The sequence below is a fragment of the Trachypithecus francoisi genome, unplaced genomic scaffold (genome assembly GCF_009764315.1).
Source record: "Trachypithecus francoisi isolate TF-2019V2 unplaced genomic scaffold, Tfra_2.0 Lachesis_group8, whole genome shotgun sequence".
Classification (NCBI taxonomy): domain Eukaryota; kingdom Metazoa; phylum Chordata; class Mammalia; order Primates; family Cercopithecidae; genus Trachypithecus; species Trachypithecus francoisi.
Window position 1 is genome coordinate 45,737,944 of NW_022681473.1, and position 14,681 is coordinate 45,752,624.

Genomic DNA, 14,681 nt, shown 5'->3' on the forward strand with positions numbered 1-14,681 from the left:
CTGTTTTCTCATCTGTAAACTGGGAGTTTTCCCACCTCAAGCAGTCTTTGAGAGAATGAAAGCACCTTAACAGAGGGCCTGGCACCCTACAGGGGCTGGGGAATTGTAACTGTTGCTGTTAGCATTATTATCTTCCTTCTTGTTCTCAGAGCAGCCTGGCATCCAGCACAGGCTTTTCTCCACCTGAACCCCAAATAAAGTCTCCCTCCAGCCTTTCTTGCTGTGCCCTTGGACCACATCACTTGTGGGGACAATAGTCTCAAGAGTGAGTCCACATGGATTCGGTTTTGAGGAAAGAAGATTGGAAGTTTTCCTAGGTCTGGGTCAGCCCACGCCTACCAATTCTTCTCTGCTCTCTGCTGCCCCCTGTTGATTCCAAGCCTGAAGAGCCAGTTGCCCGCTCGTCCAGTGTTACACCTCCTGTGGAAATGAGGGTGAGAGAAGAGAAACTGTAAGCAGTTTAAAGAAGACAATTAGCAAACAAAAAACTGGAAATTTGTAGACACGCATCCCTGAGCCTGTCCTGCTCTGCCATTGGGATACTAATGGCTCAGGTGCCCCTGTGATCTGAGGCTTTGACAAAAAAATTGCAACCAGTCTTTGCTTTTTACTCATTTGGGTGGGGGTGGGATGGGTGGGGTCCTTATTGTATCTCTAAAGAAAATGAATTTGAGAAAGTTCTGCAAAAACCTGGCAGGAGGGTTACCCTTTTCCCGATTCTCAGGCCTATATCAGGCATTACTGAACAATTACTTCATTTCTTTGCTGCTGAGTGAAGACCCAGCCTCAGAATCCTTCTCACTACAGCTGTACTTCTAGCAGCCAGTCGTAGTCATTGGTCAGAGTTGTTGTACAAGAGCTGAGGCCTGCAGCCAGAGAGAGGATGCGAATCAAAGCTTCCTGCTGTGTGCCTGCTCTTACATCAGCTTTCTCCAAGTGGCCTGGATACTTCATAGCTACAATAGGGCAGCACTGGGCTTCAGTTCTCAAAATATACAATCGTTCCTCAGTATCCACAGGGTTCCAGGGCTCCCTGCAGAAACCCGTATCTGTGGATGCTTAACTCCCTTAAATAAAATGACATACTATTTGCATATAACCTATGCATATGCTCTCATATGCATTAAATTATCTCAGGATTATTTATAATATCTAATACAATGTAAATGCTATGTAAATTGTTGTTAAAATTTTTATTGGCTTTTATTTCTATTATTATTATTGTTTTATTGTTCTTTTCCTTCAAGTAGTTTCAATTCTTGGTTGGTCGAATTCGAGGGTGCAGAACCCATGAATATGAAGGGTTGACTGTATTAGCTATTTTATTTAGAAAATCTATAAATAAGGTATCACTAAATTGGGACTTAAAAGCATCACTGAGCCACAGGGTGTGCTGGTATTTTCTTGAGGGAGCTGAAAAGATTGCTGGTAGGCAGGAGTATTGCCCAGGCTGACTCACCTGAGAATGGCAAATAAGTGGGTACTTGGATGATATTAAGTTATGTATTTTCCTCCAGTATCTCTTGTTATTCCCTTGGAGCTGCTAAACTGGACCATGAAGCACCTGTTGCCTCCTGATTGGGTGATTACAGCAGAACAGAGCAGAGTTGTAGAGCTTAACGCTTGGCATTTAAGGCTGCAAAACCTTTCCGGACTCTTGAGCTCCAAGACCTGGGCTTTTGAGCTTCAGATGCCTGAGTCCTGGAAGCAACCTGGGCATGAAGTTGATGCTGTAAACAACAGACCTGGAAGAAACTGTGACTGGTCTGAACCGCTCCTTATCCCTCCCCAGACGAAATAAGAATTGCAAGTGCTGTTGTGAGAAGAGGAGGGACAAGCAAAGCAATGATCTCCAAGGCAGGGAGACCTCTGAGGAGGAAGCCTGCACATTGTCCATCCCCAACCCCTGATCCAGCCAGGCCCCAGGGCAGGACAAGTTGGGCATTTGAGAACAGATGAGACTGAGGCTCACTTCCTGGGTAAAGCCTGGGCAGGTGACAAGTCTGACTGAAGTTTACTTCCCAGAACCCAGTAGAGAAAGGAAAGTTAAGCAGAAATGGTTGCAAGAAATGTGACCTTCTGTATTTTTGTATAACACCTGGGAGAAATCTAATCTCGGTCAATTTAATAAGATATTATTTAGTCCGGTGTTTCACTAGCTCTCATCCCTTGTGGGGGTGGTTTTCTTTTATTCTGTTTGAGGTTGCCAATGCAAGGAGGAGGGAGGGGGAATATGTTCTTGATCATCACCTGTCCCCTTCTCATCCGCAGAGCCGTCCTGGCCTGCCTGGTCTCTGGGCTTTAGTTTGCATAAAGGGCTGCTCTAGTTACCTTGACCCACAGCCTGCTGAGTCTCCGTGTCCTCATGCACAAGACCACATTCTATTGCTTTTCATGCTTTGTGTGGGCATGGGAGGGCCCTGGGAGACTTCTACTTATTGCTAACTCACAATGTTAGCTTAGGCAAATTACATAATTAGATAACTTATCCATGACTCAGTCTCCTCATCTGTAAAATGGGTATAATAGTAGTACTTAGTTCATAGGGCTGCTATGAGGATTAAACAAGTTAACATATGTTAAGCGTCTAGAACACTACAAATGTGTCAGTTTATATTATTATTTGCTACTATTAATAAAGGGGTGAATGTAAAAATGACTCTATATACAAACACGAAATATTTAATACTCATCACAGGTATTCTGATGTGCCTTCCTGGGTAGGAGAAAAAAGGAAGAGTTACAACCAGGGCTTTAGGAACAGCACATCGTACTGGAAAGTGCTGATATTCTAAATCAGAACCAACAGAGGAGTCCTAGAGGTGCCTCTGTGCCAGGCATGACCCCTTCAATTGCTAGATGGTAAAGAGCAAGTATTGGAACGAAAGGGCAGGTGGCCAGGCAATAGGTGGAGTGGGAGGGGTGGGGACCTCCAGGGGATCAGGGTACTGGCTCTTTAACCAACCAATGTTACAGCACTTTACTCTTTTAGCAACCAGTATTGCCTTACCAGTCTGAGCTGGCTGACTCGCCCCCACGCTCCAGACCTGGACATACCCACAGTAGCATCCTATGCATGTGAGCATCATTCCTTTATTGTCATGAGACTGGACCCACTCAGGTGAGAGTAGGAAGAGTGAGGAGTGGGCAGAGGGGCTTGTTTGGCTGCCCCTTGGCCGGTTGCTTAGCCAGGGCACCTAGGAAAGAAAGGGCATAGGCTCGAATCTAGTTAATACCAGATGTCCTGCCTGACCAAGCACCTTGAAGCCAGTTTACATGTCCTCTTTGTGCAGGGCCAGCATCCAATATGAATAGCCTCCTGGAAACCAGGCTCTGTCCTAGGCCAATCCAGATTCAGCTAGCCTTACCCTACATATATAGCTCCTGGATTCTGCAATCCTCAGACTCTCTGCCTGGCCTGATGCCTGAGGTACTTCATTGGCTAACCCTTACTTTCTGCACATGGATTTCTATCCACAATGGTCCCTTGGGTCATATCTGCTTCTAGAGCAATGTCTCAGCCCAACAGCAAATAAGTATTATCTATTGTGCCAAGTTATTAGAAGCACCCACCTGGAATTCCATGCTTGAAAAGTGGCCCACTTGGAGGCTGGAGGGTGAGAGGAGCGGACGATCACTTAGCCTGTCTATCACAGGATCAGGGAGTAGAAGAGACAAGAAGCATGTGGTCTGTTGGTCTTCCCTACCCCAGGCCCATCAGCCCAAATGTGAATTCTTCAGCTCTTGTGGGAGAGAATTGAGCACATGGATAATTAAGAAGAAAGGAACAGATCTGGGCTCTGAGAGACTCATGAGGTGGATTCACCAAAATCCGGAAGCAATCACCAAAACATCCTAGGGAACCATTAGCAACTTACTGAGCCATGGCCTAGGACCGCCTGTCTTGTCCCATCAGTCCTTACAGGTGGGGTTACTAACAGTCTCACTCAGCCTGGGACTGTTTCCGTTTCAGCACTAAAAGTCCCACATCCCAGAAAACCCCTCAGTTTCAGGCAAATTGGGACAGTTGATCACCCTACAGACAGAAGACACATAAGGCCTTACCTGTCCCTATGCCCAGAACTGATGCTGCAGCCTAGTAACCAGAAGAACACACTCCTCTTCAGAGCGAAAGATCCCTGCAAGCGCCTGACTGTGAGGATACTCAGTGGGTCTTAGATAAAATATGTGCCCAGGATCCCACGGACTTTCAATTCCCCTGGTGCCTTTTTGTGGATGAAGATGAAGCATGGGGGACTGTGGAGAGAGATCCATCTGGAGCCAGGGGACTGAGTGGCTCTTCCCTTCTCCAGGAAATAAAACCTATGAGACTGCATTTGCACAGCTCATCTGCTAGCAACTGACTAATCACAAGGAAAGCAGAGAGAAAACGCAAGATGCTCTGACTACAAGGTAGGGCAAGCATCTCTCTCTCGCAGAGGAAAATACACGTGGAGTCATACTAGTTTCACCCTTCCAACTCTTATTTCTCCAGCTCAGCAAATCACTAACGAGTACCACCCCTCTTTAAATTCCTAGTCAACTGCCCTCGCACAATAAGCTACCTGCAACTAGGAAGAAAGCTATTTAGGTGTCCCAGAGATTCCTGGAAACAAGAAAACATTCCATCTTGCTTGTAGAAATTTTACTTTTCAAAGCTAGAAAAAAGGAGGAAACAGAAGCAGGGCACACAGTAAAATCATTTGCATTGGTCAAACATCCAAAATGAGCCATCCAAAGGGAAGGAGGAAATTGAAAATTAACTGCAGCTCCCTGGTTCATGTCCTTTCTGCCTTCAACTTGCTAAGAAAAAAAATATCCATTTGCACTCAGCTATGTCTGCTCAGGGGGACATCTGTCAACCTGGAAGTTTAATTGTTGGTAATAGTATTTCCCTGTTATTCGGGCACCGCACAAATAGCATAAATATGATTTAACCACCCTTGCCAGAAATCACAAATTTGTGTCGTGCATGCTGAACGCTAAGGCTGATTAGCACAAAATTTAATTTTCGTTAATATCAGCCTAGGACAAGTAGAGCATGAAATTAACCTGATGTGTTAATATTGTGCTTCACCATTCTGACTGTATCCTGTAGACGCTGTCACTGGAGACAGGTGCTGCTCTGCATGGGAAGAACTCTAGCAATCGGCACAGCCTGGCGGTTGCAGAGCGAGCTGGCTCAGGAGGTGGTGTTCCCTGCAGCTGTAGGCAACCAAGGAGGCATTGGATGACAATCTCTGAAGCACGGGATAGCAATCGGATGTTATGGTGGGAACTAAGGACTAGTAGCCTTTGAGGCCCTTTCCAATCCTGAAGTGCCGAGATTTTAAATCTTAAAAGTTCCACAGGTCAGATGCTGTTACCCAAGAGAGGAACTGGCAAACTATAGCCTGCAGACTGAATCCAGCCCACTGTCTGTTTTTATACAGCCTTCAAGCTAAGAATAGTTTTTACATCTTTAAATGGTTGAAAAAAATCAAAAAAAAATTTCATGATGTGAAACGTATATGAAATTCAAAGTTCACTGTCCATAAAGTTTTACTGGAATTCAGCCATGCCCATTCATTTTTGTATTGCTTATAGCTGCTTTTTGTACTACAACAGCAGACTTGAGTAGTTGCAACAGAGACTATATGAACTGGAAAGCCCTAAATATTTACTGTCTGGATCATGGCTGGAAACATTTGCCAACCCCTGATCTAAGACAATAATGGTTTTCAAATGGGCACTTTGGAGAAGGGACTAGGACATTAAGAGAGAGGAAGGGGCTTCAGGCTTTAGCCAAGGCAGCTGCCCTTCTATCAGTTATACATAATGTGCTTTTGTTTGAAAAGGGATTGTAGCTAAACAAGGTCCAGGACACACATAATAGTTCAAAACACATTACCTTTGGAGAGGCATATTGTGGTTTGAAAATGCTGGGCTACAAGGTGGCTTCAGGAGAGCTCCAGGAAATTGAAGACTAGTCCAAAATTCAGCTGAAACCAAATCTACATGTGTGCCTGCATGCATGCATGAACACGTTACTCCTATAAACAAGGGGTCTGAGGCCAAGAGCAAGTACACAGTGAAATATATTATAATCCTCATGGAACACATTTCAGGAATTCTTCTCTGTAAGAGGCTTCCCTTCCCTCTTTGCCTGGCAAACACGTACTCATTTTAAAATAAACATGCTCATATTATTAATCTATTAAACCATTCATGGTAGACCAATATCTACCACAAATCCCTAGAATCTGTGCTCATCAGCTTATTTCGGGAAAGGGTCCTTGCATGTGTGATTAAGTTAAAGACCTTGAGATGAGGAGATAATTCTAGATTATCTGGGTAGGCCCTAAATGCCACCACAAGAATCCTTATAAGACAGATACATAGAATACAGGACACGCAGAGGAAGCGAAATGACAACAAAGGCAAAGATTAGACCTGCTGGAGTCTGGAAGTCTGGCCTCCAGAACCCTGACAGAATACATTTCTCTTGCATTAAGCCACCAAGCTCGTGTTAATTTGCTGCAGCAGCCTCCAGAAACAAATCACAGTTACAAAAGGGTTTTATCATAAATGGTTCCACAATTCTGATACAATTATTTTCATTACTTTGCCACACTCAAAAGTATCACTCAAAAGCCCAGTTAAATTTCCTTTCATATACTGTGAAAAGAGTATGAGGTAATTTAAAGCACCTGGCACATACTAGAGACTTAATAAATAAGAATTTCTTTATTTTTTAGAGGCAGAATGAGTTGCTCCAACCTTTGAGGTCACATGACACGACACTTTATACATCTTTTAATGAGCACTTACCTTTCTCAACTATACTTCTGTGTTCTCGATGTCAATCGCCCCTACTACAAGGCTATAAACTTCTTGGGGACAATAATCATAATTCATTCTTCTTTTTATTGTAATTTACTTTTTATTGAGTTTGACTTACTGCTGTGGTTTGGATGTTTGTCCTCTTTGAATCTCATGTTGAAATGTGACCCCCAATATTGGAGTGGGGGCCTGGTGGGAGATGATTACATCATGGGGGCAGATCCTTCACGAATGGCTTAGCACCATCCCCTTGGTGATGAGCAAGTTCTCGCTCAGTTTGTTCACATGAGATCTGGTTGTTTAAAAGAGCCTGGGACCTCCCCCTTCTTTCTCTCTCTCTCTCTCTCTCTCGCTCTCGCTCTCGCTCTCGCTCTCGCTCTCGCTCTCACTGTCTCCCTCTCGCTTCCTCTCTGGCCATGTGATGTGCCTGCTCCCCCTTCACCTTCTGCCATGACTGTCAGCTTCCTGAGGCCTTCCCAGAAGCAGATGCCAGCACCATGCTTCCTGTATAGCCTGTAGAACCGTGAGCCAATTAAACCTCTTTCTTTATAAATTACCTTGTCTCAGGTGTTCCATTACAGTGATGCAAAAATGCACTAACACACTGATATACAGTAAAGTGCCCATATCTTAAGTATATATCAAAGACTGTTTACAAGTGTTTACTTCTGAGCAACTATCACCCAAGTCAAGAGATAAAGCATTTCCTGAACTCCAGAAGCTTCTTTCATGCCCCCTTCCAGTCAATACCTCCTGTAAGAGTGACTTCTATTCTGATTCTTTAGACGTTAATGAATTTTGCCTGCTCTTGAATATATATACATTCTGTTGAATATGGCCTGTCTCACTCAGCATAATGTTTTTGACATTTATCCATCATTTTACTGGATGGACTCTGGAAAGTTTCCAGTTTGGAACTATTACAACTAGTGCTGCTAGGAAAATTCTTGCACTTACCCTGCCATCGAAGAAAGCACTCATTTCTTTTGGATATTTATAGGAATAGGATCACGGGGCAGGTATACAACCAGATTTAGTAAATAATGCTGAATAGTTATCTGTAGAATTTAACTATGGGCATATCTTGTTTTATTGTGCTATATTTTATTGTACTTTGCAGTTATCGCATATTTTACAAATTGAAGGTTTGTGGCAACTTTGCATCAAGCAAGACTATTGGGACCATTTTCCCAACAGCACGGGCTCACTTCATGTCTTGGTGTCACATTTTGGTAATCCTTACAATATTTTAAAGTTCTTCATTACTATTATACCTGTTAAGGTGGTCTGGGATCAGTGACCTTCGATGTTGCTGTTGTATTTGTTTTAGGGTACCACAACCACACCCATACAAAAATGTGAAGATAATCAATAAATGTTGTGCGTGTGCTGACTGCTCCACTAGCCAGCTGTTCCCCTGTCTCTCTCCATCTCCTCAGGCCTCTCTATTTCCTGAGACACAACAATATTGAACATAGCCCAATTAATAACTTTACAATAGCCTCTAAGTGGCAAGTAAAAGGAAAAGTCACACATCTCTCCCTTTAAGCTAGAAATGATTAAGCTTAGTGAAGAAGACCTGTCAAAATCTGAGATATGCCAAAAACTAGGCCTCCTGAACCAAACAGCCAAGTTGTGAATGCAAAGGGAAAGTTCTTGAAGGAAATTTCAAGTGCTACTCCAGTGAACACATGAATGATAAGAAAGTGAAACAGCCTTTTGTGATATGGAGAATGTTCTAGTGGTCTGGAAAGACAAACCAATCACAACAGTGTCTTAGGTGAAAGCCTAATCCAGAGCAAGGCTCTAACTCTCTTCAATTCGATGAAGACTAAGTGAGGTGAGGAAGCTGCAGAGGAAAAGTTTGAAACTAGCAAAGATTGGTTCACGCGATTTAGGGAATGAAGCCATCTCCGTAATATAAAAGTGCAAGGTGAAGCAGCAAGTGCTGATGGAGAAGCTGCAGCAAGTTATCTAGAAGATGTAGCTAAAATGATTGATGAAGGTGACTACACTAAACAACAGTTTTCAGTGCAGACTAAACAGGCTTCAGTTAGAAGAAGATGCCATCTAGGACTTTCATGGCTAGAGAGAAGTCAATGCCTGGCTTCAATGCTTCAAAAGACAGGCTCACTCTCTTTTGAGAGGCTAACGCAGCTGGTGGCTTTAATGCTCATTTATCATTCCAAAAATCACAGGCCGCTTAAGAATTATGCTCAGTCTACTCTGCCTGTGCTCTATAAATGAAACAACAAAGTCTAGATGACAGCACACCTCTTTATAGCATGGTTTACTGAATACTTTAAGCCCACTGATGAGATCTACTGCTCAGAAAAAAAGATTCCTTTCAAAATATTATTGTTCATTGACAAGGCCTCTGGTCACCCAAGAGCCCTGATGGAGATGTACAAGAAAATAAATGTTGTTTTCATGCCTGCTAAGACAGCATCCATTCTGCAGCTTATGGATCAAGGAGTAAATTTGAACTTTCAAGTATTATTTCAGAAATATATTTCATAAGGCTATAGCTGCCATGTATAGTGATTCCTCTGATAGATCTGGACAAAGTTAATTGAAAACCTTCTGGAAAGGATTCTACATGTCTTCAAGAACATTCTTGGTCCATGAAAGGAGGTCAAAATATAGTGGAAATTTGAAAGAAGTTGATTGCAACCCTCATGGATGACTTTAAGATCATTGACTTTGGAGTTCAAGACTGCAGTGAAGGAGGTAACTGCAGATGTGGTGAAAATGGCAAGAGATTTAGAAGTAGATTCTGAAGATATGACTGAATTATTGCAACTTTATGACAAAACTTGAACAGATGAGGAGTTGCTTCTTATGGATGTGCAAAGAAAGTGGTTCCTTGAGATGGAATCTATTCCTGGTGAAGATGCTGTAAATATTTTTGAAATTCCAACAAAGGATTCAGAATATTATGTGCGCTTAGTTGATAAAGCAATAGCAAAGTTTGAGAGGATTGACTCTAATTCTGAAGAAGTCTACTGTGGGTAAAATGCTACCAAATAGCACCATGTGCTACAGAGAAATCTTTTGTGAAAGAGTCAAGAAATTACCACAGCCACCCCAGCCTACAGCAACCACCACCCTGATCAAGTCAGCAGCCATCAATGTCAAGGCAAAACCTCCACCAGCAAAATGATTACAACTCATTGATGGTTCAGATGATTGTTAGCATTTTTCATCAATGAAGTATTTTTAAATTAAGTGAATGTTTTAGACATAATGCTATTGCACACTTAGTAGACAACAGTATTGTGTAAACATAACTTTTATATGCACTGGGAAACCAAAACAATTGTGTGACTCACTTCATTGTGATATTCACTTTATTGCAGTGGTCTGGAACTGAACACTCCAATATCTCTGAGGTAGGCCTGTACTTATGTTGTACAGTTTTTCATTTTCATTAGCAGTGTTTGAAATTTGGAGCAATGTGTCATATCCTCACCAACTTGTCAGTCTTTTTAATTTTAGTCATTCTGGTGGTGGATAATTTGTCTTTATATTCCTCATGTACAAGGTCAAAATTTGTAGTACGTGACCCTACCTTCCTTCCTAGCCATAGGGATCAGGTACAGTTATCTAATCAAAGGCCAGGTAAACCACAAACCAGCTACCATCTGATGCTGCCCTGCAAGAAAAAAAAAATGAGTTGGATCAATTAGATTTTCTCTCTCAGAAATAAAGCAACCAAATGAAGAGAATAACACAGCCTTCAATGGGAGCAAATAATGAAATGCTGTAATGGCTATGATTCATCAATACAATACAAGCCAAAGATACGGGAAAAACGAAAGAAGTAGAAGCTATAACAGAGAAACAATGCAGAGTGAAAGAAAAAGAAGCCTGCTGAGACCAGGACAGAAAGAAGCAGGCACTGTGAGAACAGCAATGAACCAGACCACAGACCCCAAGGCCATGTTCTGAGGCCACTGGAGTGATCCTGTGTCAATTATACCTTAATAATGCTATTTTTAAAATGGAAAAAATAAAGGCAACATGATTTAATTTATATGACATTCTTGAAAATAAGGCCTTAGGGTAGAGCCTGTTCTTGAATCTCCATGATATTCTATATCCTGTTCCTCTTAATAAACATCCTTGCCATAAGCCTCTCTTCACTTTAGCTGAAATAGCTTGAGTGATCTTCTGTTTCCTGAACTAAAAACGTTCAACTGCCATGCCTGGTATATAATATCAGTGATGTGCTAGTAAATGTTTAACAACCAACCATCTAAGAATCAAAGGCCCTGATTTGAAGCATTTACCAATATCTGTGGTGTAAATACTCCTCTCATGGCCAGTTTCAAGCTATCAGTTTGACATCACCAAACACAAGAGATGGGAAATAGCATATGATTATATAGTATTTTCACTGCACAGATGCAATAAATATAAGTAGCCTCAAAAATATAGTTAATAGTAAAATAATTAGTTGAGTATTTATACTCAACTTGAGTATAATGATTTATTGCCTTTGTCTTTAATATAATTTATTTAAAGTGTTTTTTTTATAATGATGGTGTTTAATAACTGACTTACGAAACTCCTACAAATTTAACAATCATCTCTTACAAGCTGATGCAACTGAGTCTGACACACCACTGAAGTAGATGTCCATTAAATGTCTGGATCCTTTCTTGCCTTCTCTGCATTTTCACAGGCCCCTCGTTGTGTGGAGTTCACTGTCTGGCTCCACAGCCAATGGCACATCCAAATATGAGCAAAACAAATCATATGATGATAGTGTTGTACTCAATTTTCCACAGTAGATTCCCAATGGTGATATTCTAAACCATGGAAATAGACATGTCATGGCTGTATTTACCCAGAAAAAAGAGTGCAGCTTTTTGGTTTGGGAATTTTATTTGTTTTCATATCATCTAAGAGCGGTACACAAGCAAATGTGTAGTATGTTAAGTGGTCACAGGAACTTTCTGATTCACTGAAATGGTCCCTTGATCAAAAGCCCAACAAATATCTGAGCTCCATCCACAAGTCCATTACTGTGAGCACAGTGAGAGTTATAGGTTTTGCCGCTAAAAGACTTTCAACGGGTCGGGCGCGGTGGCTCACGTCTGTAATCCCAGCACTTTGGGACGCCGAGGCGGGTGGATCACGAAGTCAGGAGATCAAGACCATTCTGGCTAACACGGTGAAACCCCGTCTCTACTAAAAATACAAAAAAAAATTAGCCAGGTGTGGTGGCGGGCGCCTGTGGTCCCAGCTACTCGGGAGGCTGAGGCAGGAGAATGGCGAGAACCCAGGAGGCGGAGGTTGCACTGAGCCAAGATCACACCACTGCACTCCAGCCTGGGTGACAGAGCGAGATTCTGTCTCAAAAAAAAAAAAGGCTTTCAACGATAATAGTACTGATGATGATAGTAGACATTTATTAAGTGCTTACTGTATAACAAGATTCTTTTCTAAGTGCTTTATGCCGATAAACCCAATTAATCCTCACAAGACCCTTTGTAGTAGATACCGTATTGTCTTCCTAATTTTACAGATAAGGAAAATGACACAGAGAGAGGTTAAACAGGAGCCTAAGGTTAACTGTATGAACCTAACTATCCAACCCCAGAGACCACACTGCTAAACACTGGGCCACTCACCTTAGGACAGTAAGATACAACCACTGTTATACAAAGAAAGACCACAGTGAGAGGTTGTCTATAAGTACATTAGGAGCAAAAAAGGAAGTAGCAAGTGTGGGCTGAATTATTCTCAAAGGATAACTTTAAAGGACCCTTTAGACATTGGGTGGTGGGGAGGGCTAAAGCGTAGAATTGAAGAATGGGCAGGATTTGGAGAGATCAAAAGGGCCAGGTGGTAGCTTAAGGGAAGGAAAGCCGCCTGAAGGAGGGCGTGACAGTGGGAGTGAGCACTGTGCCTCAGGGTGCATGCAGAGAACCATCAGTTTGCTGAAAAGCAATGAGAGCAGAAGTTGAGGACACTTTTAGGGTGATGGGTATATGTTCACTGTCCTGATTGTGGGGATGATATCACAAATGTATACATAACCAAGACTTATGTGTTGTATACTTTTGTATGTACATTTTATTGTATATCAGTTATATCTCAATACTGTTGCTTTTAAAACCAAAAAAATAAATAAATAAATAAATAAAGGCAACATGATTCAATTCATATGATGTTGTAGAAAATAGGAACAAAAACCAGGTCAGTATTGCCAAGGGCTGAGAATAGGGGAATGGGTTGATGACAGGAGTGTGAGGGAATTTGGGGGTGAAGAGGTCATGGAAGCATTCTATGTATCGTGTTCTCTATCTTAATTGTGGTGAAGATTACATGATTGTATTTTTTGTCAAAACTTAGAACTGTACACATAAGAAGGATGAATTTTACTGTAAGTAAATATATATCAATAAATCAGACTTTAAAAAAAGTTAAAAGATCCACACACACACACACACACACACACACACACAAACACCCATATGACCTGTATGTGTTTGCTTGTTAAAAGAGATCAGTAAATAGAAAGTAAATCTTTCTCCTCCTGCTGGAGCTGAAATGCTGGAAAATCCAAAGCAGGCTTCAAAGACTGACTTCCCATCTATGTACTGTCTTTTATACTTTTTAAAGTCTTTTCATACCTAATATCCATCTGATCCAGTTGCCAACCCTAGAAGAAAGGGAGGGGAAAGGGATACATACTGATTGGTGAATGAGGAAACTGAGGCCAGGAGGGTTAAAGACTCTCACTCAACATCACACAGTTCAGAAGCGGTGAAGTCAGGACTAGTGCCGGACAGACCTGGCTTCCAGTCTGTTGCTCTTTCGATGTGCACCACTGCCCTACTCCACCCCATCTCCAGCTTTGCAGGGTCCTTCTTGATCAGCAATCCATGGTCTTGTATATCCAGAGGGAAGGACTCTGAATCAAGACCCTCATCCTGTAAGAGGCTTCTCAGAGCCTGCCCTCTGCCTTCAAATCATGGTGGAACCACAGGTAAATCATGTGGACAGCACCTGGGTACATCCCACAGGCTGGGATGAGAGGACACTTCACCTTGATGATCTTCCTCCCAGAAACCCATAACCGCAGTCTAATCATGAAAAAAACACTTTGCAAACCCAAATGGAGGGACATTATATAAAGTACCTGACCAATACTTCTCAAAATTATCAAAGTATCAAAATAAGGAAAGATTGAAAAATTATAACTAAGGAGACACAACAACTAAATGTAACCTGATATGCTGGATGAAATCCCGGAACAGAAAAAGGGACATTCATGGAAAAGCTAGTGAAACCTGAATAAAGATTACAGAGTTTAACTAACAAGAGTAACATGCCAATGTTTGTTCCTCAGTTTTTCTGAACGTACTATGGTGATGTCAGATGTTAACAACAGGGAAAACTAGAAGAGGGGAATATGAGAACTCTTCGTATTAATTTGTAAACTTTCTGTAAAAGTGAAATTATTCCAAAATAAAAAGTTTATTTTTTAAAAATCTCAATGGAGACATTAGATGCTTTTGTCCTTCCTGTTGAATCTTCTCTGAAGAAGCAAAGGGAATATTTTGTTTTTAGCCAGGATAGTTAATTTTTAAGCCAGGGGCAGGAGCTTCTCTGCTTTGGCTCATAAAACCCCATACCAGGTCGCCTGGTGGTAAGAGCCATTCACCTCTTCCCATCCAGAGTCACTCTGCCTTCTCCCCATCAGCAGCACCACCTGGCTCTTTGAACTCAATAAAGGCATCCTGGTCATGTGTGCATCCAGAGAGCTGAGGGTCAGAAGGCAATGGCAGCCTCATCCACTGCTCTCTTGAAGCCTCGCTGGTCAGATCCGCTCTGGGCAGGACCAC